General features: G+C 46.0%; 1 protein-coding gene across 4 annotated transcripts in view; it reads right to left on the bottom strand.

Moving 5' to 3' along the window:
* Positions 1-27,736, bottom strand: part of PKIG (cAMP-dependent protein kinase inhibitor gamma) — a 106,748-nt gene that overhangs the window by 13,256 nt on the left and 65,756 nt on the right. For 2 of the 4 annotated variants that reach the window (XM_068523772.1, XM_068523775.1), the window contains exon 2: positions 15,135-15,204. The gene's annotated coding sequence lies outside the window, so the exon portion shown is untranslated. Of the gene's footprint in view, positions 1-14,199; positions 14,306-15,134; positions 15,205-24,438; positions 24,612-27,736 lie in introns of all 4 variants that reach the window. The other 2 variants (XM_068523774.1, XM_068523773.1) reach the window with 2 other exon arrangements.

Raw genomic sequence — 27,736 nt, forward strand, 5'->3', positions numbered from 1 at the left:
ATGTTTCTGGCTGCTCCATCCTCAGATTCTCAACCAGGGCCTGGCAAAGAGCAGGTACTAAATAATTACTCGCCAAATTAAATCTGAATCTCTCTGTCTACCTGTCTGTCTATCTTCCCTCCATCCCTCTTTCCCTATCTGTGGAAACCATAAAGTGACTCACTCCTTTGGCCAGTGGGAAAGGCCTCTGTCCACTGTAGATGGCTGTGCTGATGTTCTGGTCCAGGATCTCTAGCATCTGACACTGTGGGATGGATGGAGTTACAGGCTCCATCTAAAAGGCCAGCTTCCTGCTGGAACTGACACCCTGGGGCTTTGGCTCCTGCCCTTGCCTGGCTGACCTTACAGGCTGCCCAGGGTAGGAAGCTGACTTTCCTGGCTCGGAGAAGGAAGCGTACCAAGTTCAAAAGCCGATGCTGCAAAACACCAACTTTGGCCAGTGTGCTCCGGCTGCCATCCCCATCCCCCCAGGGAAGACCAATTCCAAAGACAGGTCTGGGGGTGGGGTGCGTCTGGGGAGCTCTCTGACACACAGCACAAGCACACGATTTCGTTTTTCTTCAACATTTGTATTCTTCCCTCACTCTCTGCTCTTAAAGTCAACAGAAAATGGGGAAATATAAGAAAGAATCCTCAGAGTTGGAAGCTGCATCAGAAAACGGGCATTCTCAGACTCTGTTAAGGAGAGTATAAACGCCAGGACCTCTCTGAGTGACTTAACATGATACATCAAGAAACCTCACCTTTTTTCATATCCTTGAGCCACTAAGTCAGCTTATAATACTTTTTTCTAAGAACGTAATCCATGTTGTGCATGAGGATAAAGGTTCAAAGAAGTTCATCACAGTATTACTTGTAATAGTCAAAAACTAAAGACACCAAAATGAGCTCCTAAATGGGCACGTCACATGTCCTAAATGGACAATAGAGAAATATATACATATTTAACTAATTTGTATCCAAATGAAATACCATTCGGGTATTAAAATGTTTGTGAAGTTTTTAAGAGACAGGGGGAAATAGATTGTTCACACAGATTGTTCACGTAGATTGCTAAATGAAGAATCTCAATGATATGATCACATATCAATATTACTTAATTAAATTATGAATGATTTTTAAATTTTCTGTATTTTTTTTTCAGTGAAAGCATTCACTTTATTTTTAAATTATTTCACTTTTGAGTATGTGTGTGCATGGTATGAAACTCAAAAAGTATGAAAGGAGGGACTTCCCTCGTGGCACAGTGGTTAAGAATCCACCTGCCAATGCAGGGGACATGGGTTCGAGCCCTGGTCCGGGAAGATCCCACATGCCGTGGAGCAGCTAAGCCTGCGCGCCACAACTACTGAGCCTGCGCTCTAGAGCCCGCGAGCCACAATGACTGAGCCCGCATGCCACAACTACTAAGCCCGCGCGCCTAGAGCCTGTGCTCCGCAACAAGAGAAGCCACCGCAATGAGAAGACTGCGCACCGCAACGAAGAGTAGCCCCCGCTCACCACAACTAGAGAAAGCCCGCACGCAACAACAAAGACCCAACGCAGCCAAAAAAAAAAAAAAAAAAGTATGAAAGGAAAAAGAATAAGAGCTCAGTGGCCTCCTTGGACTCAGACACCTTCCCCCCACCAGGCAAGCACTTTCTTGTGTCCTCCCAAGATAATCCAGGCAACAAACATATTCCCTCCTGCCCTCCCTTCCTTCCTTCTTCTTTTATTTAAAACAAAAAGTTGTTTTCCATCTCGCTTTTTTCATTCAAAAATACTTCCTGGAAACAATTCCAGATCATCCTGAAGCCACCGCAGCACTGATTATATAAAAACTCTAGAAACAAACCCAAAGTCCTTATACGACAAGATAACTTTTTTTTTTTTTAATTGGTTGCATGGTGTGTGCTGTCTCACTGCTGTAGACCAATTTAATGATTTCTTGAGTGATAAACTTTGGGGTTGTTGCCATAAAAGTAGAATTGCCACATTAAAGGATATGTAAATTTTTTTTTTTAAGGATATGTAAATTTTAAAAATTGACTAGAGCCAAATTTTCCTCCACAGCGGTTAATTCCCATTGGACGTATGTGAGGAGCACTTGGCGGCACCACATTCTCATCAACAGTCTTTTCCCCCCAACCCGAAAGGTGAGAACGGTCCCCCGCTGCTTCAGCTTGTACTGCTCCTGTGTGTGCAACCGAGCAGCTTTCCATGTGTATTTCCTTTTCTGTGCATTGTTTATCCAAATCCTTTTGCCCATTTTTCTATTAGATTGTAGCCCTTTTTCTTACTGATCTGTAGGAGTTATTTATATATCAATATTAAGACAATTAGTCTTTTGCCTTAAGAGGCATTACAAGTAGTTTTTACTTGTTATTTATTCTCTGACTTTATTTCTGACATTTCTCCGCATGCACATTTTTTCTGTTCATGTAGTCAAACTGATCCATATTTTACTTTTTGGTTTCCTGGTTCTGGATCATACTTGGAAATGTCTTCCCCATTCTGAGATTAGTAAAGAATCCTCCCTTGCTTATTTCTTGTACTTTCATGGCTTTATTTTTCATATGTAAAACTTTGATTGATCTGAAATTTATTTGTTATGAGGCATGAGTTAGAGATCGACCTTAATTAATTTTTTCCACTTATCTCAAAACCATTTGTGGAATCATCAAACTGAAGGGGCTCCCCGAGCTCATGGAGACAAGCCTCTCATTAATAGCTCGGGAAAGTGAGGTTCAGAAAGGGAGAGGGACTTGCCCAAAGTTCTTGATCCAGGAGTCCGACCTCCTGGTCCAGAGCTCTTCCTCCCACACCTTACTGCACCCCCGGGAGTCCCCAGCAACAGGACAAATCTCTCAGGGGGTGTGCGGTTGGAAGGAGGCATCTAGTGCCGGCGTGCAGCCCGGCATCCCTGTTTACTAGCTTGGAGACCTTGGACAACTGCCTTCATTTTTCTGGATCCCAGTTTCCTCCTCAGCAACGTGGGGCTCACAATAACACCTCCTGCTCAGGGGGCTCTTGTAAAGGCAATGGGACAATGTGCTCGGAAAGAGTCGGACAAGATGTGTGGAAGGGAAGAGGCGCGCGATTAATAAGTCATTACTATGGTCCATTCTCACTGGGTGACTTATCAGTAAAACTGTCCTACTGACACTTTCTTTCAACTTCTTTGTTTTTACTCTGTTTAGTGGTGCATAGAAGGCCAAAACTTACACTTCTTTCTTTTGTGCTTTATGGTGCTGAGTGAATATAAGTTCCACAAAAGTGACGCCCTGGCTGACATGTGTACTGCTATATCCGAAAGGCCTAGCACAGAGTGGAAGCCCAATGAATATTTAATGAATGACTAAATAATAGAAGATGGTCTAGATTCCAGGGGAGAGCAAAGGCTGTGCAGCCCTGCATTATAACAGTGGCCAAGAGGTCTGGCTCAACCTCCTTACAGCAGGGTGAGCCCACAGCTTCCTTTTCCCCATCTGAATAATAAGGTTGAAATATGATCTCTAAATCTCTTCCAGTCCTGACATTTCTTTCATTCATTCATTCATTCGCTCACTGTTTACTGAGCACTTTTTATATGCCAGGCACTATGCCAGGTATGGGGTATACAATGGAGACTAAAAAGACATTTACAATGTGATAACAGAAAAAGGCACTGGAAATCAAAACCACAATGAGGTATCACCTCACACTAGTCAGTATGGCCATCATCAAAAAGCCCACAAATAATAAATGCTGGAGACGGTGTGGAGAAAAGGGAACCCTCTTACACTGTTGCTAGGAATGTAAGTTGGTGCAGCCACTGTGGAAAACAGTATGGAGGTTCCTCAGAAAACTAAAAACAGAACTACCATATGATCCAGCAATCCCACTCCTGGGCATATATCCAGATAAAACTATAATTCAAAAAGATATATGCACCCTTATGTTCACAGCAGCACTATTCACAATAGCCAAGACGTGGAAACAACCTAAATGTCCACTGACAGATGAATGGATAAAGAAGATGGGGTACATATATACAATGGAATACTACTCATCCATAAAAAAGAATGAAATAATGCCATTGGCAGCAACATGGATGAACCCAGAGATTATCATACTAAGAGAAGTCAGAGAAAAATACCATATCACTTATATGTGGAATCTAAAATAATGATACAAATGAACTTATTTATGAAACAGAAATAGACGCACAGACATAGAAAACAAACTTATGGTTTCCAAAGGGAAAAGGGGGGAGGGATAAATTTGGAATTTGGAATTTGGGATTAATAGGTACACACTACTATACATAAAATAGGTAACCAACTAGGACCTACTGTATAGCACAGGGAACTATATTCAGTATCCTGTAATATACTATAATGGAAAAGAATCTGAAAAAGAACATATATATATGTGACTGAATCACTCTGCTGTACACCTGCAATACTGTAATTCAACTATACTTCAATTAAAAAAAAAAGAGAGAGAGAGAGAGGCACTGAACAGGTAAATGAATCTATCATCGTGGATTGTGATGAGTGCTGTGGAAGAAGAGAACAGGTTTCTCTGTGTGTGGACGGTTCAGTTAAGGTTGTATGGTCAGGGAAGGCTCCTTAAGGATGTGACCTAGGGCTGAGATCTACAGAAAAGCTGGATAGAGGGTGACCCAGGCAGAGTCAACAGCCCATCTGGGTCTAAGTGATCTACCACCTCCTATCTCAGTTTGGGCCCTATGCGATGCTCAAGAGTGACGCTCATTTGCCCTTCCTCATCTTCGGGAGGTCTGGGGGCCTTCCCAGGGTGAGGTATTTGACCCGGAATGCCTGGGAGGAAAAAGAAGAGCCCTTATGTTCCGCTTCCCAGACCCTCAGTGGCCCAGGATCAGAGGCTGCGCTCTCGCAGGTGCCTGCCCTGGGCGCTGTCGGGTTTCCCCACGGGACTCGGTCTTCTCCCTTCTGTTTTTATTCTCCCCCCAGCTCTGTAAACTGAAGAGGCCCCAACCTCTGCCAAGAGCTACATGGTCTGTTCCAAGTCTGCAGCTTTTAGACCTCATCGCTCAGGCAGATTCCATGACAGCACCAAACTGCTTTCCAAATATACCAGAAAGGTCATTTCCTGTGTTTTTGTTTTTTTTTTTTCTTTTTTATAAATTAAATATTTGCAGAGACCATACAAATAAGAAAGCAGACCATTTTGCAATGGACACAGAGCACAGAGTGGGACTTGGTGCCCTGGGACAGGCCTCCCGAGGGGTGGGGAAAATGCTTTCTAAGGCTTCTCCGAGGGAAGAAAGGGCCGTGGAAACCTGATGGAAATACCAAGGCCTCCTGAGCTGGCATTCCTCAAACTCAGAGGGAAGCGGCTTTTCTCTGTGATGGGCAGCCAGACCCACAGAGGCACTGAGGCAGGTAAAGAAGTCAGGGCCCCGGACTGAGCACATTCCCAGAAGCTGGGAAAGGGCAGGACAGCTGGTCCTGGCTACATGCGGCCTGCTGAGGACCGGCCCAAGCTCTATCTAGTCCCTTAGGGACACCCCCAGAGCAAAGTCGCCAGAGAGGAACCCGTCTCCTGCCAGGGCAGGACCTGATGCCCGAGAGAGGCCCCCCAGTGAGGCTTCCTTCAGAGGCAGTCGGGCAGGGTCTTGGCCTCTGCACCCACGGGGCCAGAGACATGCAGCCCCGGGGGCAGGCGGCGGGGAGTCCTGCTTTGGGAGGCCGCCAGGTGGGAGGAAACGGCAGGGTCCCCATGGACGCCCTTCTTCTCAGACCACTCTCCTCCAGGGCCTGCAGGCCCCACCCCCGCTGCGCCTCCTCCGGCCTGTCGGGCCACTTCCTAACCTCTGTCAGGGACCCTGGTGACGCCTCCCTCACCCCCCCCCCACCAGGGCCAGGCCTGCTGTCCTCTTCTCTATCTGCCCCCTGGGGGTTCTCACCCTTTGCCTTAATAGTCTGTGTTGATGATTCCCACAGAGCCCCAAGCCTCTCTTAAGAGCTCTAGATGTGCAGCCTAACAGCCTACTTAGCCTCTCCCTTGGACATCTCTCCCCCGCGTTTCCAACTTCACACGTCCAGTCACCAGCCTGCTTCCCCCAGCCTCCCTGAGCTCAGGGCCGGCACCCGCTGTACAGGCTGCTCAAGCTGGAAACCTGGGGCCATCACCCGCTGTACAGGCTGCTCAAGCTGGAAACCTGGGGCCATCACCCGCTGTACAGGCTGCTCAAGCTGGAAACCTGGGGCCATCGCTCACGTCCAATCCGTCACCGGGTCCTGTCGTTTCTACTTGCAGAAGAGAGCCTGAACTTGCCTCCTATCCCCTCCACGTGCACCACCTGGTCGCCATCATTTCTCAGCTGCACCCCTAGTAGCGTCTCCTCACCACCTCCCTGCTCCCCTCTTGCCCTCGACCCAAGTCTGTGTTCTCCACAAGGGCCAGTGTGATGTTTGCACATCAGACACTGGGTCATGTGGTTCCCCGGCTTCATTCAACCTTTGATGCTTTTCCATTCCACATCTGGCAAAATCCAAACTCTACACCAGCCCCTGACATCCTGCACTGATCTGGCCCTGCCTCCTTCTGCGACCTTTTGTCTCATTTCCATTTTCTTCTTGGCCCATTTTGGTCTTTAATTCCTCAAACCAGCTCTTCCTGACCTCAGGGCCTTCATGAGACTGTTTATTCTGCCTGGAACATTCTCTGTCACTCTGCTCTTTATAGAGCCTCTTAAGTGGATTCCTGGCCCTGCCTTTTCAAATGGCCCTGCTCTGGGACACTGACACGGGGGCCCTACAGGTCGCGAGGCCTCCAGAGCCCCTGTGCCCACCGCTACTGCATGTCGACTGAGCGACTGGAGTCTTGCATGGTGCGGTGACACAGCAAGGGCTTGGGGTCGCTCAGCTTCTGTCCCTGGAGCTGGGCACCTCACTAGCCACAGAGTCCTCGTCTACAAAATGGGGATGTGACAACTGCCTGGAAAGGTGGTTTGGGGGAATAATCAGAGCCAGCATTTACAGAGTCCTGACTGCATGCTACACTAAGCATCTCTTTTTTTAATAATTTTTTGGCTGCGTTGGGTCTTCATTGCTGCGAGAGGGCTTTGTCTAGTTGCGGCGAGTGGGGCCTACTCCTCGTTGCGGTGTTTGGGCTTCTCATTGCGGTGGTTTCTCTTGTTGCGGAGCATAGGCTCTAGGCTGCGCGGGCTTCAGTAGTTGCAGCATGTGGGGTCAGTAGTTGTGGCTCACAGGTTTAACTGCTCCGCAGCATGTGGGATCTTCCCAGGCCAGGGCTCGAACCTGTGTCCCCAGCACTGGCAGGCAGATTCTTAACCACTGTGCCACCAGGGAAGTCCCACTGCTAAGCATCTTTCAGGCTTTATCTCATTTAATTTTACAGCAATTCCCTGAGGTAGAAAGCATTAATCATTTCTGTCCTACAGAGGAGGAAGCTGAGGTATAGAGAGGCTAAGTACTTGCCCAAGGTCATATTATCCACTGAGTATGGGGCAGGAGTGAGCCTGTACTATTAGGCCAGGAAGTGTAGAAATGAATTACCATCATGCCTAGCAGGAAGTAAGGGTTTGTTAAAGACTGTCCACTCGGGCTTCCCTGGTGGCACAGGGGTTAAGAATCCGCCTGCCAATGCAGGGGACACAGGTTCGAGCCCTGGTCCAGGAAGATCCCACATGCTGTGGAGCAACTAAGCCTGTGCGTCACAACTACTGAAGCCCGTGCGCCTAGAGCCCGTGCTCCGCAACAAGAGAAGCCACCACAATGAGAAGCCCGCGCACTGCAATGAAGAGTAGCCCCCGCTCGCTGCAACTAGAGAAAGCTGGCGCACAGCAACGAAGACCCAACACAGACAAAAATAAATAAATAAAATAAATAAATTTATTAAAAAAACAAAAAACAAAAAAAAAACTGTCCACTCCCTTTTCTCCCCTTTTTTCTCCTCTACCCCCAACCTCATCATAAGGCATTTCTGAAGGAAGGACAAGAAAGCAATAAAGTCCTAAGAAAATATTCTACAATGCTGGCTAAAGCATATACCCAGATGCATTTTACCCAAGCTTAAGCAAAATCCTGTTTAGAATTTCCAGCTATAATTTTAAAATCTTAAGAATCTCTTCAGTGATGTTGGGTTGATTCTCTCAACTCTGCCACCAAATTCTAATTTTTCTTATTTAACTTTGTAAAAACAAGTATTTGGGGGTACGCATTTTAAAACCCTCACCCACTCAGCCGCTGTATCTCCCCCTGTGGCTGGGCAGTGTCAGCACTTCACGTAGGGCTGGGGGCTGGGCATTTGGGACAGTGATACAAACTCTGTGAAAGTCTGACAAAGTCTGTGCTTCTATGGAGGTCTCTGGAAAGAGGCAGAATACTCCAGCAGAATTACTGCTTGAGGACCAGGCTTACTGAGTCTCCCCAGGTCTTCTGTTGTTTAAACATTACCTAAACTTGGTGAGGGCTCAGATAAAATGCAAGGTTCCCAGAGAATGGCAGTCCCTGTCATAATGTGGAAGGAGGGCTGGAAGGGAAAGTGAGATCACTTCCAAGCAGGCTGGCCAAAGGTCCAGGGTCTGGACTGAGCTCCAGCTCTGCCGATGCCAGGCCAGGTGGCTCTGGGCAAGGTCCTTCCCCCTCAGACCTCGGGGGTCTCAAGTGTAGAATGAAGAGGTAAGCTGGGCATCTCTGTGGTGTTTTTGAAACACATCTGCAAAGTCTTTGACATTCCTCCCATCAAGAGGTGAAGTGTAATTTGTATCCTCTTGAATGAGCTGGCCATAGCGACTTGCTTCTAACTAACAGACTGCAACAGACATGACTTCCAAGATGGAGTTAGAAAAGGTGTCACAGCTTCTACCTGGCTCTCCCTCGGGACACCTGTCTTTGGAGCTGTGAGCTGCACGTAGGATACCTGAGGCTGCCATTCTTTGAGAAAGCCCAAACCAGCCCCATGAAGTGACCACATGGAAAGGTCCTGAGACGGCATGGAGAGAGATGCGGCAGGCAGCCCCTAGCTGCGCTGGTCCCTAGCTGTTCCAGCACATGCCACTATCTGCAATTGCATGGGAGATCCAAGCCAGAATTGTCCAATTGGGCTGTCCCCAAATTCCTGACCCACAGGAAAAAGCACGAAAGATAATACATTACTGCTGTCGTTTTAAACCACTAAGTATTGGGGGTGATGTGTTACGCGGCAGTGGGTAAACAGAGTGATCTCTAATGTTACTTCCAGCTCGGGGTCCCTCTACAGTTCCTTTAGAAGTCTACAGAAAGCGTGCCCCAAAGCCGCTGGGGAGAATGAAAAGAAGCAAGATATCATCTCTATAATATCAATTCATTCATCCATTCATGCAATGAACTTTTACTGATCACTCAGTGTGTACCAGGCTTGGGACTAGATGCTACAGATACAAAAACAGTGAGACAGCAGGGGCCCCTGAGGGACATTCAAGGTCTAGTTAGGGAGGTCGACCCAAACACCCATAATACTTAACCAGGCGTTGGGGGCGGGGGCGCACATATCAGAATTCTGGAATCACTGGGGAACAGCTTCAAACTATACCCCTTGCCTCCCTCAGGGATCCTAATAATGCCAGGCGGGGAATGCGGTGTGTGCTTACTAGCCAATATCACTGCCCTTGTCAGCCTCTGTTACTGATGGAAGACTGTCATGGCCCACACATGTGATGAGAGCGAAAAGAGTTTAGGGACCAGTTCTGTATATGAATCTTTTAAAACTTTAAGGATCTTTAAAAAGCTTGGTCATTAAGGGCTGTAACGGTAAGATATACAAGGCAGAGCAGGGCTCAGGAGTCCAGTCACTAACTTTAAGGAAATGGCTCCCTCCCCTCCTTCATATTTATTGCTCACTGGGCACCGGGGATTTAGCAATGAATAAAACAGACTCTCTGCCCTCATGAAGCTCGAATTCTACTGGAGCGACCCATACTAACGAACAAACAGAGTAAACATCAGGGGGCAACAGTGCTACGGTGAAAACTGAAGAAGGGCAAAGGGAGTGAGGTTTTCTAGGAGCGAACAGGGAGCCTCTCTGGGAGAGGGACACGGGTGCAGGGACCTGAAGGGAGGAGAGCAGGCAGATACCTGAGAAAGTGGGCCAGGCAGGGGGGACAGCATGCAAGAGGTGGGGCCTGCCTGGTATCCAGAAAGAGGACAAGGAGGCCACAGGGCTGGGGTGCAGCAAGTGGGGAGAGATAAGGCTGAGGGTGGCCAGGACCTTCCAGGGTCCTGGAGGACAAGAGTTGACTCGGAGTTTTGCTCTGATTTGACTTTACCCTTTCTGTGGCATTTCCAAATGAATGCTGTAACGCTTTCCCTCCACGCCAGTTCTCAGAGCCCCCGTCTAGTGCAGAGGGAGTGAGGCCTGGGGGCAGTATGGGCATCTCTTCACACATCCCTGGCAAGCACAGACACTATATGCCCAAAGGCAGGGCCAGCAGGGTTGGGGCCCTCCCGTCCTAAACCAAAGGAGAAACAAAGTTCGCCTTCCATTCCTCCTGCCACCGGACAGAAGCAGAGCCCACAATCCACACAACACAACATAGAAGACTACTAATGAAGTAAGAGCCTCCCTTGGAACCAGAAAGAACAACATGTCTGCAAGCCGGGAACCATCTGACTGGAGCAGAGAGTACAGATTCCCCTGTGCCTTCGGCCCACGTAACCACAGTCTGCACAAGATTCCAGCCCCTCGGTTTAGTATTCCAGCCCTCTGCCCCCTACCTCCAGGCACTGGGTCCTCAGGGGACGGCCAGCCCCCAGGCCCAGTGTCCTCTTCCCTGACCCAGCAGAAAAGATAAGGGCTCCCGGGTTTCCCTGGGGGCGCAGTGGTTAAGAATTTGCCTGCCAATGCAGGGGACATGGGTTTGAGCCCTGGTCTGGGAAGATCCCACATGCTGCAGAGCAACTAAGCCCGTGTGCCACAACTACTGAGCCTGAGCTCTAGAGCCCGCGTGCCACAACTACTGAAGCCCGCGAGCCTGGAGCCCGTGCTCCCCAACAAGAGAAGCCACCGCAATGATAAGCCCGTGCACCGCAATGAAGAGTAGCCCCTGCTCACCGCAACTAGAGAAAGCCCACGCAGCAACGAAGACCCAACGCAGCCAAAAATAAATAAATTAATTTATTAAAAAAAAAAAAAAAAGATAAGGGCTCCCTGCTTTACCACCATACAGGTGCTGATACACTTGTCCCATATCTGCCTTCCCAACTGGTTCTAGGAGGACAGGCACCCTGACTCTCTTGTCACTGTATCCCCAGCAAACAGCACAGTTCATGACGTGTGGAAGATGCACAATAAATATATCCATATGAATGCGTTAATGAACAAACACAATAAGAACTGAAGAACATTTGCACTCTCAAGCCAGTGATGAAAACCACCATGTGAGCCCTGGCTCCTGACCAAACAAGTAACAATGATAATAATCAAATAAAAATGGCTACCAATTATGGGTGCATATGCTATGCATCAGCTATGGTAAGAAATGCTTTCCATATCATCCTATTTTCGCTTCCCTGTAGCCCTGCACAATTAGATCCCTCTTACACACAGCGAAGACGTGCTGGAGCCCCCGATTCACACCCAGGCCTGGCTGGCTCCTAGGCCCAAGGCCTCAAAGGCGGAGGCTCTCTTTGGCTCAGGAAAGCAGAGGATGTGGGAGCCGAGGACAAGGCGAGCTTAAAGGGGCGAAAGTGGCAGGAGGGGCTGACTGGGAGAAGAAAGCGAGGTTCTCCTTGGTCTTCATTTATACCTGTCTCCACCTGGTCGCCTGACCTGCTAGGGTTCTGCTCCAGCTCTGAGAATCACAGAATGTTCCTTCACTCCTTCAGTCATTCATTCAACACTTACTAAGTACAGACTCTTCCCAGCACTGGTACTGAAGGTACTTTGGGAGGCACTGCATTATTTAACCCTCATAATGGACAGCCCGTGGCTCAGAGAAGTTGCGTGGATCACCCAAGGTCCTCTAAGCAGTTAGTGACCAAATCAGGCCTTGAACCTGGCTTTCCTCATCCCTGACTCCTCGCACATTCTTCAGGATGGGTGCATTCTGGGGACGGCTCTATCTCGATGTGGATGATACTGCATCTGTCTCATCCCCATCAGAGAACTGTTCTGTTACCAAACTCCCTGCCCCTCTGGCTTGTCTCAGTGCAAATGGCTCTGCCCACGTGGGCCAAATAAGGCCACGTACTGTACTAATGGGGAGGAGGAGCTTTCAGAGTGACTGACTGAGCACCCACCACAGTGCCAGGTGCAGAGAGCCTAATAAATGTTTTCAAAAAGAACGAATGAATGAATGAGTCAGGAGAGATACACAGTGGATCTGCTAAAGTGACAAGAGTTCAAGAGAGCATGTGGTTGTACATCCTCTGAGTGCCTGATGGGGTCCTGTCCTGAGTTTCAGAGTGATGGGCAACTACATGAGTGCCCTTCACTTTGACAACTAGAGCCAGGCAGACAGAGAAGCAAGCCAGGGATTCCAATGACAGAAAAAAGATCCCATGCTGAACCACCACTGGTTCTGCCACCAGTGGAGAAATGTGGCCCCACGAAACCATCATTGTTTTACAGCCACTCGCTGAGAAGAGCCCGTTTGACAGGTGACGTTGACAAGTGGAAATTACTCAGAAACAAACTTGCCTCTTGCCTATGTCAACCCTAAATTTGGGCATATCAAAGACATGCTTGTAGCTTCTTAGCTAATAAAGCCATTTATAAAATACATTAGAGTCAAATTTCATTTGTCTAATTACTCCTCAGGGAATGACTCACTCCAGATCAACAAGATTCCCACACTGTTACTCTTTTAAGTATCAATACCTTATGTGGAGACAGAAAGCAGATTAGTGGTTGCCTAGGACTGGGGAGGGTTGGGGGCTTGGGAGGGTGATGAGTTAAGGGTGTAGGGTTTCTTTTGGGGGCAATGAAAATGTTCTAAAACTGATTATGGTGATAGATTCACAACTCTGTGAATATACTGAAGGCCAATGAATTGTATACTTTAAATGGGTGAACTGTGTGGTATGTGAATTATATCTCAATACTGTAAAAAAAAAAAACGTTTATCTGAATTACAATGGAGAGAAATTCTCCTCAGGTATTGCACTAATGCATTAGTGTATTACCCACTAACCTTTTCTTAATGATTTAAGATCAGTGCTGCTGTGCATAGTTTTTCATATCTGGTATAACATGGCAATGTTCTTCCTATTATTATAAGATACAGGGCAGTTTGCCCTACACTAAACAGCCCCATACTTTTTCTGCTTTATTTTTCTAAAAATGCCCTTTACTTTCACCATAAAGCTTGGTGGTTAAGCTCATGCGCTTGGGTCATGTATTACTTACTGACTTATTGGCTGTGTGGTCTCTGGTGAGTTACAAGGTCTCTCTGTGCCTCAGTTTCTCCATATGTAAAATAACAGTTCCAACCTCCGTGGAGAGTTGTCAGGATCAAATAAGATAAGGTGTACAAAGTATCTGACACTGTTCTTGGCAGTGGTAAGCCGGACTGAAATTTAGCTATCAACACTATTCCCACTGCCGTCAGCGTAGCTGCCGGAGCAGCCCTTCCGAGCTGCAGACTCAGAAACCAGAAAACCCGCAGAGTGTGCTCAGTGAGATGAAACAGGGGCTGGGGGTACAATTCCATGACTGGACTTTGGGACATCCCATCAGATGGCTCTGAGCTTCAGTGATATTAGCTAATTTGTCCCAGTTCACCCCTAAACAGAAAAACCTAGAGGCTTGGTGAGGTCGCCCAAGATATCCTGGCACGTGGGAGGCTGCTGCCCCAGGGGACGCAGTGCCCCACATCACTTGAGGTGCTCTCGAGACCAACGATTCTTCCAACTCAGAGGTCACAGACACACTTGAGAATCTGAGGAAAGCTACAGACGTTTTGCCTAGAAAAGTACGTGTGTGTGTATGCATACAAAACTGTACCCATGTTTACAGGGAAATCTTGAACCCCAGAAGCCTGTTTAAAAACCCAGGCTCTAAACTTCATATAACCCCAGCACCCTCAAGGTTCAGTGCCTGGGACCCAATGCTCCCACAGCAATTGGAATAGAAGGTCCTCTGATCTTGGCCAGATAAACAGTCCTGGGAGCTGACTGCCACATCCTAGTCACTGCAAATATATGCATCCAGGGGATTCCCAGCGGCACTGAGTCAGAACAGGACACAAACCTGGTGGCTCAAGAAGCTACTGTAGGGCAAGGCCCAAAAGCCTTGCTGATAAGCAGCTGGGGAGTTCCAGATCCAGGGCAGCTGCCTGCCAGATAAGATTCTTGCTCTGCCAACAGAGAAGAGGAATCTTAGGAGAGGTGTTAGAGGCAGGCCAGGCCAGGCCAGGCCATGAGAGGGAATTCAAATGAGCTGGAAACCCCCCAAATTCCCAGGACTACTAGGACTTGGACAGAGAATTAAAGGCTGGAGATTCTGCCCTAATGCAAGAGGATGGAGCTGGAAAGGGGTAGGCGAGTTGGGGGCAAGGGAGGTGGGTGGACCACGGGTCAGAAGCTGTTAGAAAATGTTTGGATACCATAAAAATATGAACACTAACCCAAGGTGGCCGTACTTCCAGGCAGGCCATTCTATGTTGTATGAACTGCATTTTTCCTACAACTGGAACGGACCTGCACCATCTCTCCTCATCAGATCACTGGGCTGTACTTGTTTCTTTGGGCTGGGTTTTGCCTGCTTTTGCTCCTGTGTCACAGTATTAAAATTCCCAAAATGTGCCCTAGTCTTTATGAAAATACCTTTACAACAAACAATTGGTGGACAGGAAAGTTGGCATCATGCCCAGGTTTGCTAATAACTCCTGTGAATGATTCCATCTGCTTAAGTAGATGGCTGAAGAAACCCATTCTCTTTTAAGCCACCAGAAGTAAATTGTCTTTCTTTTGCTATAGAGAAACTATGTAAATGGAATCATGATTGAAATTGCAGAGTGATGTTATATAACTTCTGAAAAGGGCCATCCTGCCTCTTCATGGGGCCCACATTCCTCTCTAATTTCATTTGGAATCTATTTCTTTTCCCTCTTCAAATGGAAATAAAGGTATTTAGGTAAACATTCGTGACGCTACAGTAGTGGTATGAATAATGTGACTACCCACCTGGTTTAGTTTCTTTTTCCAGCTCGCATCTCTTCAGATTTTCCACTGTTGACTAATCAATATGGAAATTCTAAGGAACCAGAAGAAAAACAAAAATTAGAGCCAGACATACTCTAGGGTTGTAAACTGAAACGGTCTTTTAGGAATACAAGTTAACAACATCTATTAACATATTAACTGCACACATCCTTTGGATCAGTCAGATATCTAGGAATTTATACTATAAATATGCTCACATAAGTAAAAGAATGTTCAGTAAAACATATATTGTGTAAAAGTAAAAAAAAAAAAAATAAGAGAGGAAACAACTTAAATGTCTGTTAATAGGAAAAGAGGTAAATTATTGTGTATCAATGTGATGAGAAACTATACAGCTATTACAAAGAATGAGGGAGATTCTGTCGTACTGACATGGGAAAATGTACATGCTCTGTTGTTAAAAAGTAGTGTAAAATTGTATATATTATTGCTTTTTAAAAAAAAACGACCATGATTGTTTATGCTTAGAAAAATGTACACCATTTGTGTATATACAAAATTTTTGTATCTACATAGAAAAAGGCAAACAGCAAACTATGAACAGCAGCTCTCTTTGGGACTCAGAAAAAGGAATGAAAGACTTTCACTTTTTACATTAACTATTTCTGTTTGAGTTGAAAACTTTTACAGAGGCATACATAACTTCCATAATCATTATACATGCTATCTAAAATTCTAAAATATCAACAGTGCGGGCAAAAGACATTTTCAGACAAAAACTGACTGAGCAAGTTTACCATTGACAAACTCCAAAAACATTCTCCAACAGAAGAGAAGCTGAACACAGAAAATAAGTGAGATTTTAGAATCAACAGTGAGCAAAATTAGTAAGTATCTTGGTAAATTTAAAGAAGTACTGATTGAGTGAAACAAAGCAAAATGAGGAGGTAAAAACGTATTTGACAATATTGACAATATTACATGTTTGACAATAATAACATTGAAGATGGAAGAGAAATCAGAGTTAAATGTGGTAAGGTTTTTGATTATTCAGGGCAAACGCAGAAATACTGTTTAATTTTAGATAATACACCCATGATGCATATAGAAATTCTAAAGGTAAAAGCAACAAAATATAGAAATAGAATGCATAAGTTCCAAACCAGTTAGCGTGCTCCTGGGTAGAAAAGCCTAATTATCCAAAAATGCCATCCTTCTCAAGTGACTACATAATTTTAATTAAATTCCAATAGGAATACCATTAGGTTTTTTTGGATGGGTGAATAAAAAAAATTACTTTAGGACTTCCCTGGTGGCGCAGTGGTTAAGAATCCGCCTGCCAGTGCAGGGGACACGGGTTTAAGCCCTGGTCTGGGAAGATCCCACATGCCGCGGAGCAACGAAGCCCGTGTGCCACAACTACTGAGCCTGCGCTCTAGAGCCCGCGAGCCACAACTACTGAGCCGGCGTGCTACAACTACTGAAGCCCGTGCGCCTAGAGCCCGTGCTCTGCAACAAAGAGAAGCCACCGCCATGAGAAGCCAGCACATTGCAACGAAGAGTAGCCCCTGTGAGCCGGAACTAGAGAAAGCCTGTGTGCAGCAACGACGACCCAACACAGCCAAAAATAAATAAATAAATAAATTTATTAAAAAAAAAAAAAATTACTTTAGAGTTCATATGGAATAATAAGTATTCAAGAAAATTAGCCAAGAAATAGTAAAGATAATTATAAAAAATAAATAGGGGATCTGTCTTACAAGAAAAATTTACTGTAAAGACATTATAATAAAAAGATACAGTATTAACATAAGAATAGACAAATAAGTTGTGGATTAGAATAGCAAGTTCAGAAATAGATACAATATAGGAAATTATTTATGACAAAGATGAGTTTCAACACAAAATAGAAAAGATGGCTCATTTAATAAATGGTGCTGGCCATCTAGAAAAAAGCTTGATCACTACCTCTTGCTATGTATAAACATAAATTCCAAAGGGATTAAACATTCAGGATTAAATTAATTAAAACCATAAAAGTATTAGAAAAACATTTAGGAAAGTATTTATGTAACTTTGAGGTGAGGAAGTTATTCCTAAACAAGGCAAGAAATCCAGACACTATGAAGAAAAATACAGAAACAAATTAATAAACATAATAGATTAGGAAAAATATTTGCAACACGTATGGAATCCTTAATACATAAACACATAAAGAGCTCCTACAACTTGTTGAGAAAAAGGCAAATAATTCATAAGAAAAATGCGCAAAGGAAATTCACAGAAGAGGAAAATGAAACGGTCAATTAACATGAAACAATGTTCAGTTTCACTAGTAGTAAAGAATATACAAAAATAAAACACCATTTCCCCATCAGCTTGGTCAGAAATAAAACAATAGAGATGGAAGGAGGGAGAGATGGAGGAAGGAAGAGAGAATATCTAATACTGGTAAAGACTTAGGGAAATGGAAGTACTCACATATTGCTGGGGAGAATGTAAATTATTAGAACTCTTTGTAAAGTAGGATAGTTTTATCTATTAAAATGTCAAGTACGTATACCCTTTAACCCAGCAATACTATTTTTTGAAAATATAATCTATAAAAATAAAAGGACCAGTGAAGAAAGATATGTACATATATTTAACGCAACAATAGTTTTAGTAAAAAAAATGGTAATAACTCGAGTATCTGCCAAAGGAGAAATGGTTGAATATACTGTGGTACCTCTAGATCTACAGCCCTGAAGTTATTTAAGAGTGAATCAAATTTGTACCTACCCATGATGTATTATTTAGTGGGAAAAATAAACTGCAAAATAATAAAGTACAATCACACTTGTGACAAAACATAATAACCACATACATACACAAAGTATCCATTCACATAGGAGCCTGGAGAAAGGTACGGAAAGATACACACCAAACTGATTACAGTGGTTATCTCCGAAGGATGGAAATGGGGAGCAGGGAGAGGGAAGAGATTACAAACTTTTTCTTTATACATCTTCAAATTGTCTACCTACAACAAGCATATGCATCACTTTAGGGGAAACTAATGAAGAAAACAAAAACAACAACAAACTAATGAGAGCAGAGAAAGAATGCTGGTAAACTGTGCCACACACTACCCATTTATCTTTACATGGGATAGTTAACTGCACTTACTGTCACTTTCTCTTTTGGTCAAATAGAACAGGTCTTCCAACCTATCATTTTAATAGCTGGAAGACAAACTTTTTAAAAAGCTTCATGAAAGGGGAAAAAAAGTGCACTTTATTTCCAAAGCATTTATGTCACTTTTTAAGGGAAAAATTTTTTTTTTACTTAAAAAAAAATGCTCCCCTTTAAAAATCCAAAAGCCAGCCTAAAGCTTTGGCTTGAAACTGCCCTGCTTAGGTGGTGTGTGGGCTGGTTCTGCGCTGTTGACTGTTTTTCGTGGCTCTGTGCCCTTAATTGCCTTTCTTCCCAAACCCAATTAAATATACACCCGGGCATCTATGTTTGCCGGGAACCAAAGCCCAGTAAACCGCAGCATCTCTGCTCACAAGGCTCTCTTGGCCTCCAAGCAGATGCTCTGGCTTCTATATCAAATGCGTCCTGGAATCCAGAGAAGTGAAATGGATTGTTTTGTAACCCATTCTGTTGGAAGGAGAAAGGAAGGAAATGGTTTATCCCAGTGGATGAAATGAAAGAGAAAAGAGGAACAGCATTTACAACAAGCTCTTGAAGGAGAGCCACCTACGCTGAATCTGCCATTTCGGGGTTACCTGGAAGGTATACTCTGCCCTTTCCTGGTGGCATGCTTCACTTTCAACTCTTATTTTATTTCACTGATAAGAAATCTTTCTTTCAAATAATAATGATAGCTCATATGTCTACAGCACTTCATATTTTACAAAGCAGTTTAAGATACTTATTCGATCTTCACAGTGACCCTGGGATCAGATCAGCATCATTCCCACTGACAGATGAAAATGAGGCCCAGAGAAATTAAGGGTCTTTTTAAGGTCACACAGCAAGTTGGGAACAGAGCAGCAGTACAAACTCAGGTCTCCAAACCCAAGTCCAGTAGGGAGCTCACATGTGAAATCAGAAAGGGGAACTATAGGCAAGCCAATGAATAAAAACATTGGCCCTTGGGAGTAACAGATCTTTCCTGACCCTTATGAAAAAATTACAGACTGGGAGGACTATTCTATGCCAACTCAGAGAGAAATTTTGCTCTTATACTGGTATACAGCTGCTGAATAAGGGAAGGAAAATCCCCTGCATCACCAGGCCCCTCCATCATTTTCCTAGCCTTCCTCTGATCCTAACCTTCACTCTCTTCTCTCTTCCTTTCCCCTCTAGGCTTTAGCCACACTGCCTCCTTTCACTTTCCCCAACATTCCACAGGCTTTCCCGCCTTGGGCCTTTCACCTGTGTACCTCTCCCTACCTGGAGTATTCTTTCCCACCCCCAGCACCCTCTCCCCCAACTCCTAGGCATAACTGACTCCTTATCTTGGTTTAAACGCCACCCCTTCAGGCAAACCTGCCCCAACTACACTCTCCTCCGCATCCATCACTCATCCTGTTTATTTCATAACACCACCACTAGTCCCTGGAAGCTTCATGTGAGGAAGGACCATGCGTGTTCTGTGAAGCAGTGTCCACCCACCACCTTGCCCAGTGCCTAGCAGATATGAGGTGCTCAACAAACACTGGCTGAATACATGAAAGATTTACTGAAGGGAACCGAAGCCTCGGCTTAATCGCTACTCTCTCAGGCCTTCCACAGCACTGTCCCTCTCTTGGGGCACATAATCACACGTGTTAAGAGTCATCGAGTCTTTGTTTTAACCTATCAGGCTGCAAGCTACTTATAAGTCTTACTTACCTTGGTATTGCCCATAGCACCTTGCATAACACCGAAAACACAAAGGGCTCTTTACAATGGGTGAATTCACACATACATACAGGAAAGTACAAAGGAAAGCCAGGGCCCCTAACCAAGCGCAGACAGTGGTTTCTTCCCCCGCGGGGACTGCAACACAGAACACGAGCACCTCTGAGATACTCAAACAGGGACTCTGCCTAGGGAGAAATTAAAACGAGCTAAACTCCAGATGCAGCCAGTGTGCGGGTGAGGGGATGCTCATGGGAGCTTATACAGGCTGAAACTTTCCAGTGGCAAACCAGGAACGTGTATCAGAGATCTAAAAACGGTCATGCCCTTTGACCTCGCCATGCCTTATTTGAAAATCAGAGAAGTGAAATCACTGGGTGATGATTTAAGTATGTTTTTCTGTACTGTCTCGCTTTTCCTTCCATGAACATGTTCCAATTTTGTAAACTGAAAAAAAAAAAAGCCACAATATAAATGTTATAAAAACAAACCAACAGAAAACTTAGTGGTGATTTTAGACGACAGAATCACCCATCCCTAGAATTCCTTACTGAACATGGGATCGCAGATTCCGGGTCCTCTAAGGTGGGGCTGCTGCATTTTGTGATGAGCTCCTTTCTCTCCTCTGAAGCCGAGGGGTATAGGAAGGTGCTGGGGGTGAATGCTTCGGCAGGAGAGGCTCTCATTTCCCCCTAATGCGAGTGCTGGCAAAGCTCTGGGCGTCAGGAAATGGAGGGGAGCGTGGGGGTAATCAACCCAGCTCAAGACCACGACCTCCGCCCACCTGCTGCTGACCCACTGTAATTATTCACTCACCCACCTGTCCTCGCGATGCCCTGCGAGCTGCACCAGACCAGAGGCTGTCTCTTAATCAGCCTGTTCCTCTAGCCTCGTGCTCGGTACCCATCAGCCCTCAGCAGGTTTACTGAACGTCAGAGACCACAGCCATAAAGTACCAAACGTAATTACTGACCTAGCTCCCTGGGACATAATAAGAATGCATTAGCAACCAAATACTTCATTTCTTTAGTGCCTTGAAGGTCCATTATTCAGTTCAGAAGAGCCAAGTTGAAGACTAGCAATTTCTTGGAAGATTAGAGACTTCTTTTGAAGTTAGGAAATGCTGGCCTCCTCCGGTCAGGGTGGATGTGTTTTCATCTGTGATTTGGAATGGCTCAGCACGGCAGCTGACTGCAACTTCCAAAGAAACCACTCTTTGAAGGGGCAGTTTTCAAAGTTTTCATGAGGCATTTCTGAAAGATTTCCAGGAGGTAGTGAGCTCAGCCTTGGGTCGTGATTAATGACTTGTTTCCAAGAACCTTAGATTTTCCACGTCTGTCTCCACTTAGGAATCACTTCTGGTCCCTCCTGAAAGCACTCAGCAGAGTGAACTGGGTGAGCTCAGCCGCTTGTCACACTCAGAAAGTAACACCTGCCACCAGCTTTTCCCTTCAGTGGCTGGGCCAGGGACCTTGGGTCCCAAGAGAACAGCGCCCACTTCAGCTTTTGGCCTCCTCACTTAAGTGGGTGACAGGAAACACTGCTGAGGCTTGGATTAAAGAGCCAGCGTGGCAGGTCCAGTAGGGGATGGGGGGTCGAAACAGAGGAGTTCAGAGATAACTTCAGGCTCCTCACGCAAATGCCATGCTGTGACTGAGGGGGCAGGTGCCTGTGACGTCAGCTAACTTTCTCTTTCTGGAAACCATAACGCAGCTAATCCTGAGCATGTATTTTTGGACCAACCAAGCGCATTACGAGCCTTATCCTGCTTTGTCCTCATGGCACCTGAGGTAGGTATAATTGTGACCTCCCACTTTTCAGAAGAGAAGCACGCTCTGTGAGGGGTAATCTGGTCTGAGATGGCTCAACTTCTCCTCGAACCCTAGACTGTCTAGAGTGACAGGGACTGGGGACACCAACCAGCCCGGGGGCCACAAATGCAAGTGCCCACAGGGGCCAAAGGCCAGGCAGGAAACTAGAGAGCGCGACAGACTGGATAAGCATTCGAATATAAACAAAAATAAAAACCCAAACCAGGTACCTTCCTTCCAGAATATCACCTCCTCACCACCACCTTAGGAAGAGGGACGACTTTTTTAATCAGCCAAAGTCTTGAGATCCTGGGGGCTCAAGATCCTGGGTGAGGCCGGGACGGAGGCCCGGGCCCTCCTGCTGCCCACGCCCAGGGGTGCTGCCCTGGCAGCAACGGTCCACTTTCAAAGGGCTTAGCTGCTGCGGAAGTTATGCTTCAGCTCTCAGATATGCCAAGGGGCTTCACGAACCCTCCAGTTAACCACGATCTTAATCCAAACAAATAGTTTTAAATACTGCATCTTCCTGAGGGTTAGGGTCTCTGATGGCCTTAAAGAGAAAAAAAATCCCTTAAATTGCCAAGATCTGGAAACTTGGAAACTCAGAGTCCAAGATTTGACAACTTCTTTTGCTTTTCTTTGTACTTTGGCTCTGGCACCCTTTCCCTGCAGCAGGGCAGGCTGTGTCTCGGTGAGATGGAGGAGGGAAGGAGGCAAAAAAGGAGATTCTGCCTCCTCTTCTCCCTCTCTTTTGCCAAGCTAGGGAGAAGGTCAGTGGGCTTTAAGTTAAACTTGGCTATGATGTGTCTTCTCTGTACCTATGTGCCAAGTTCTCTACCAGGCAAGGAGGTATAGTGACAGAGGAGACGGTGCATGTGGTCTAGTGGAAGCAGTGAACTGATGTCACGCCAATAACCATGTAAGCACAGCTCAGGTATGACACTCCCTGGTGGTCTAGTGGTTAGGATTCGGTGTTCTCACAGCTCAGGTGAACACTAGGAAGGAGTTCGCAATAATACGGGAACGTATAGTGGAGATTTACCCTGTTGGTGGAGTTAGGGAATGATGATACTGACCACCTGGTGTTATGTGAAAGGATGAGCGTAACACGGGGCCTGGCCCTTAGCAGGTGCTCAGCACGGTTAATTCTTTTTTCTCCTCCCTCCCCAGTGTGCGTGCACACCACACTGAGGTTTTCTCCTTCAGAAACACAAAACCTGACAACACGTTCAACTCAGAAGTAACTTAATATTGCCTGTTTTATGACCTCTCTTAATTCTCCTAGAGGCACCAGTATTCACCCACTCCAGGATACTGAAAACTAAGGGCATTTTGCTCCTCAAGCCCTAAAGGGTCTCCTCAAAGGGGAAAGAGATTTCAGTGGTTCACTTCAAACTGAACTTGGGAACAAAGTTGACCCTTGAACAACACAGGGGTGAGGGGCACCAATCCTCCGTGCAGTTGAAAATCCGAGTATAACCTCTACAGTCGGCCACCTGGATCATGGGTCCGCATGCATGGATTTATCCATGGATTTAACCAACCGCAGATCATGTAGTTCCGTAGCACGAATTTATTGGAAAACATCCGCAGAACAGTAGACCCTCGCAGGTTAAAGCCATGTTGTTCAAGGGTCAACTGTAAAGCGATCATCTAGTTTCACCCCTCATTCAGGTACAAATGAGGAAACTGAGGCCCGGAGAGTGAAACACTTGCCCAGGCTTCCACGGTTTCCTTGGGTGGCCCTTCTATTATGTGGTGGCTCTTGTTTTTTAAAGCTGAAGGCTTTCTTCTTTAACTGTGATTTTTCTCAACTATTTTTACCTGCTAGGAGGCTAGGGGGAGCGCACAGCACCTGCAAGCCTTGTATCTCAAGCCACCTGAGAACCCTCAGCCCGGCACCCACTGGTACCGCCCCCTCCCTTCCTCTCTGCACAGAGTGGCTCCCTCGGTTTAAAATCCTGAAGACAGAACCCAACAAATAAAATGCCCAAAGACTTACATGTTCTGTTTATTTTCTAGGAATAAACAGCACATTTTTTAAAGGAAGCAATAAAAAGATCACAAAGCCAAAGTTAAAGATTTCGATCTTGGAGTTTCCTATGCAGCCTCTGAGGCATCAGGGCACAAGTGCTGAGGTAACTTCATGAAATCTAATTGTATCTGTATCTTAAATTTAAAATACCGATGTTACATTTAAGAGGGGAAGATTATAAGGAATTTTCATTTGCAGAGGTATTTCTCTCTACAATGTTTAAGATTTTTTTGTACCACCTTGGTAATCAGAAAAACAAATTAATAAAGATTTTCCAAACACCAATTTCTAAGGGAGGATTTATTTCCTCACCTATATTTGGGGCAAGGAGCTGCTTTCGAAGTTCCAGGTACTCTGTCAAAGTTCTTTGGGTAACAAAGTAAAACAGCATTTGACTGGAGCCCATCTGTGAGCCTTGAGGCTCAGACTCTAGCCCTAGGCAGTTTCAGACAAAGCCATAATTTTCAGAGCAATAATATAAAAATAGACACTTTGTGACCAACAGGCTGGAAAGCAAGCTCTCCAGAGAGCCCTACCTCCAAGGCTGCTTCTCCCTGGGGGTGGCGACAGAGAAGAAAGTTCTACTTACAAGAGCAGAGAGCTCCTTCAAAGTCCAGCGGTCCTCAGTCAGAAGGGAAGGTCAAATTTAAGAAGCCAGCATTCAGAACGCCTCCCTTCCGAGGGTAAGCAAGATTAGCAGAGCGGGCCAGGGGTGCAGGCAGGATCTCTCGTGCCCTCTCTCTCTCCCTCTCTCCGCGTCTCCTAAATGAAATGCACTTCAAGGTTTTAGTGGGTGTTTCCCACGTCTCGGGCCAAGTAAGTCCCCATTTGTTGTAACCCAATGCTCAGCCTGATGATGTCAACCACTCAGCTCCCTTGCTCAGTTTCCACCTCTCCGTCCACAGGAGAGATCCATTTCCTTTGGACAATGAGCCGCGGGGGCTGTAACTGCATCCCGGGCCGGCACATTTGCCTAACATCCTTCCTTCCATTTTCAACACTGCAGGCTTAGTGACAAAAGGCTTCCTATCCACTCCCTGGGCCAGGGCTCCCGGTGTAAATCCCTTCGCCTCTTAGTCACTGCTGACCGTGGGCTTACCTAGTTTGCTGTGCTGTGGTCTAATTCACTTTGGTGTATAAGCCACTAGTTAGGGTGGGGAGCTGCACCCCAACTCCGTCCCTCCCCCCATCTCCTTCTTCCTTCTCAGTTTTCCAAGTTGTTGAATTTCTCCCTAAAGTTTCCTAGGTGCATGCTGGACAGAGTGCACGAGTCTGTCCTTCAGTGGGGGAGATGCCACGTGCCCACTCCAAAGGCTCAGAAAGAGCACTAGTCTGTTGCCTGGGGAACGGGGTTCTGGTCCTGGTCACACTCCTAACTGAATGAATGACCTCAAGCAAGTCATCCCTCTCTCTGGACCTCAGCTTCCCCATCAATGAAATGAGGGCTTCGGTGTCTTCCACTTCTAAAATTCAGTGACGGAGGAGCTTATCAACAAATGCAACATAAGGAAGTTTACTACAAGCTGGCTGACCACACGCTTGAGGGAGGGAGGAACCCTGGAGGGGTCCAAGGCCTCTGCTCAAGATGCCGGGCTCCACTCAGCCTCCTTCAACCCCCTTTATGGTGAAGCTGAACTGTTTCTCTGGGAGAAAACCCCCAAGAATTCACTGAACAAGTCCTGGGGACATGGGAAGAGGCAGCATAAACTACTAGATAAGATAAAGCAGCAAGAGAATTTAACTGTCCTGAGGGACTAACATGGAACAGCAGTGGTTACTAGAGATAATAATTAATCTCTTGCATTTGTAGAGTACTTGATAGGAAAGACACAGCCTCTCTGCTTTGGTGTATAGTGGGAAGCAATGGGACATGTATAGTGATTATGAGCATCAATTTGGGAGCCAGGGATGTAGATCTGAATCCTATGTGACGGAACTCCTCTGAACTTTTTCTTTCTTTTTTAAGTACAAAATGGGATACTAGGGCCTCCATTTTAGGACAGTGAGAATGAAATAACACATGTAAGGGAACTGAAAGTATTTGGCACGTGACTGATGATAGATGGTGGCTCTTACTGTTGTACCTAATCTCCTTTGATTCTCATTTGAGGAGAATCAGGTCCCCAGGGAACTGCATTATTAATCTCCTTTTCCTGAATAGGAAAACGAAACACAGAGAAGTTAAGTGACATGCCCGAGGTCACACAGCTCAAGATGAAAAGGCCAGACTTGGAAACTGAGTCTTTTAACTCCTACTGAGGCCAGCACACGTGCCCACAACTGCCCGTGCTACTTCCCAAAATGGTTACTCCACCGAGCCTGGCCCTTAGTTCTACGTGGGATCATCTCCACTTCGAAAAACAGGCTAAGCTTCTTAAAACCAGTGGGGAAGGAGTGGGAAGGAGAGTTTTCCTGGGTTCAACCAGGCCTGAGATGGGGAAAGGTAGTCAATCTGTTAGCTAATAGGAAACACTTCTGGCTACTAGGTAAGAGGGGTGCTTACCTGCTTTTCTACCAAAATACTGTGTGGCCTGAAACAAGTGTGGGTTTCAATCGCCCCTCCCCGCAATGGTGCAGATCTGATTTGCCTTAAAGCTACTTGGGACTAGAGCCCTATTGGGAAAGAAGCTATTTATAGGTGGGAGGAAGGTTGTGGTAGTTTGTAACTTAACAAGAATTTTAATTAGTTCTCAGAAAACTCGGATGATAATCAGAAAAGGTCCAAGCAAATAGGCTATATATTAGGAGGGAGTGTGCCATTCTGAAGGCTTTCCCACAAGTTGGTCTGACACTGCAGTGGAATAAAAAGAACACCAGTCTGGTCACCCGCGGAGAGCAGCAGTCAACAGCCTGAAGACACCTGCCCCTGGACCTTCTACCTGTGTAGGACCTTGGGCAAGTTAACTTCTTTGTGCCTTGGTTTCCCAATGTAAAATGAGAATAACAACCGCATTCACTCTTCAAGGTTCTTGTGTGGCTTAAGTGCCTGGCACAGACTACAAGTTCAAAAATACTTGTAAAACTCAGCTGGCACATCCTAGAGAAAAGACATTATTTTCTAATTCTGACTCACTGTCACCACCCTCTGCCCGGAGGATGACGTGACAATGAATAAGGTCAAAAATGTCGGGAAGCCAGAGAAGGGCCCCGTGTTTCTCTAGAATGTCAGGATGAGTAAGGAACAAAGCCTCGGAGCCCGGTCAGGCGTGTTCTTGTGTGTTCGCAGTGACACTCAGAGTGGAGGGCCTGGAGGTGGGGCATTGCTTGGCTGGGCCTTTATTCCAGAAGTCTGAGTGGGCGTGAGGAAATGAAGCCCGTTTCCTGACAGGTCAGCCTACTGACATCACCCTCAGTGCTCTGAAGCACGTTTTGTTACTTGAACAAAAATACTAGTAAGGAGCCCATTCATAAAAACAAAGATAGCGTTTTCCTCGACGACATGTATTTTGTAACACTTGCCCTGCAGACTGAATAACTGTCCATCTGTGACAGAAGCCACGAAGACAGAACTGTGACAACACCGGCACACCCACTTTCTCCACTACTGACCACGGCAGATGATACACTCTGTGGCCTGGGGCCACGCTCTGTGTTGTAAACCCCACTGGATGGCATCCTTACCCGAAGCAGCCACAGGAAGTGTTATTCACGGTCTCATCCTACAGTTGTGGAAACCGATGCGTGCAGAGACTGACTGGCCCGCTCAGAGGGTCCCTGGAGTAAGTGACGGAGTCTGTGCTCCAAGCCAGGCTGCCTGGGGCCAGGCCTGTCCCCTTAAGTCCCTTACTCTACTGCCTTTTAAATGTTACCCTGCAGGAAACTTGGCAGATCTTCACAGCCAGCAAGATTGGCTCCATTTGAGGATAAAGGAAACTCTGGCAGCTTCA

This window comes from Eschrichtius robustus, chromosome 16 (genome assembly GCF_028021215.1).
Source record: "Eschrichtius robustus isolate mEscRob2 chromosome 16, mEscRob2.pri, whole genome shotgun sequence".
Classification (NCBI taxonomy): domain Eukaryota; kingdom Metazoa; phylum Chordata; class Mammalia; order Artiodactyla; family Eschrichtiidae; genus Eschrichtius; species Eschrichtius robustus.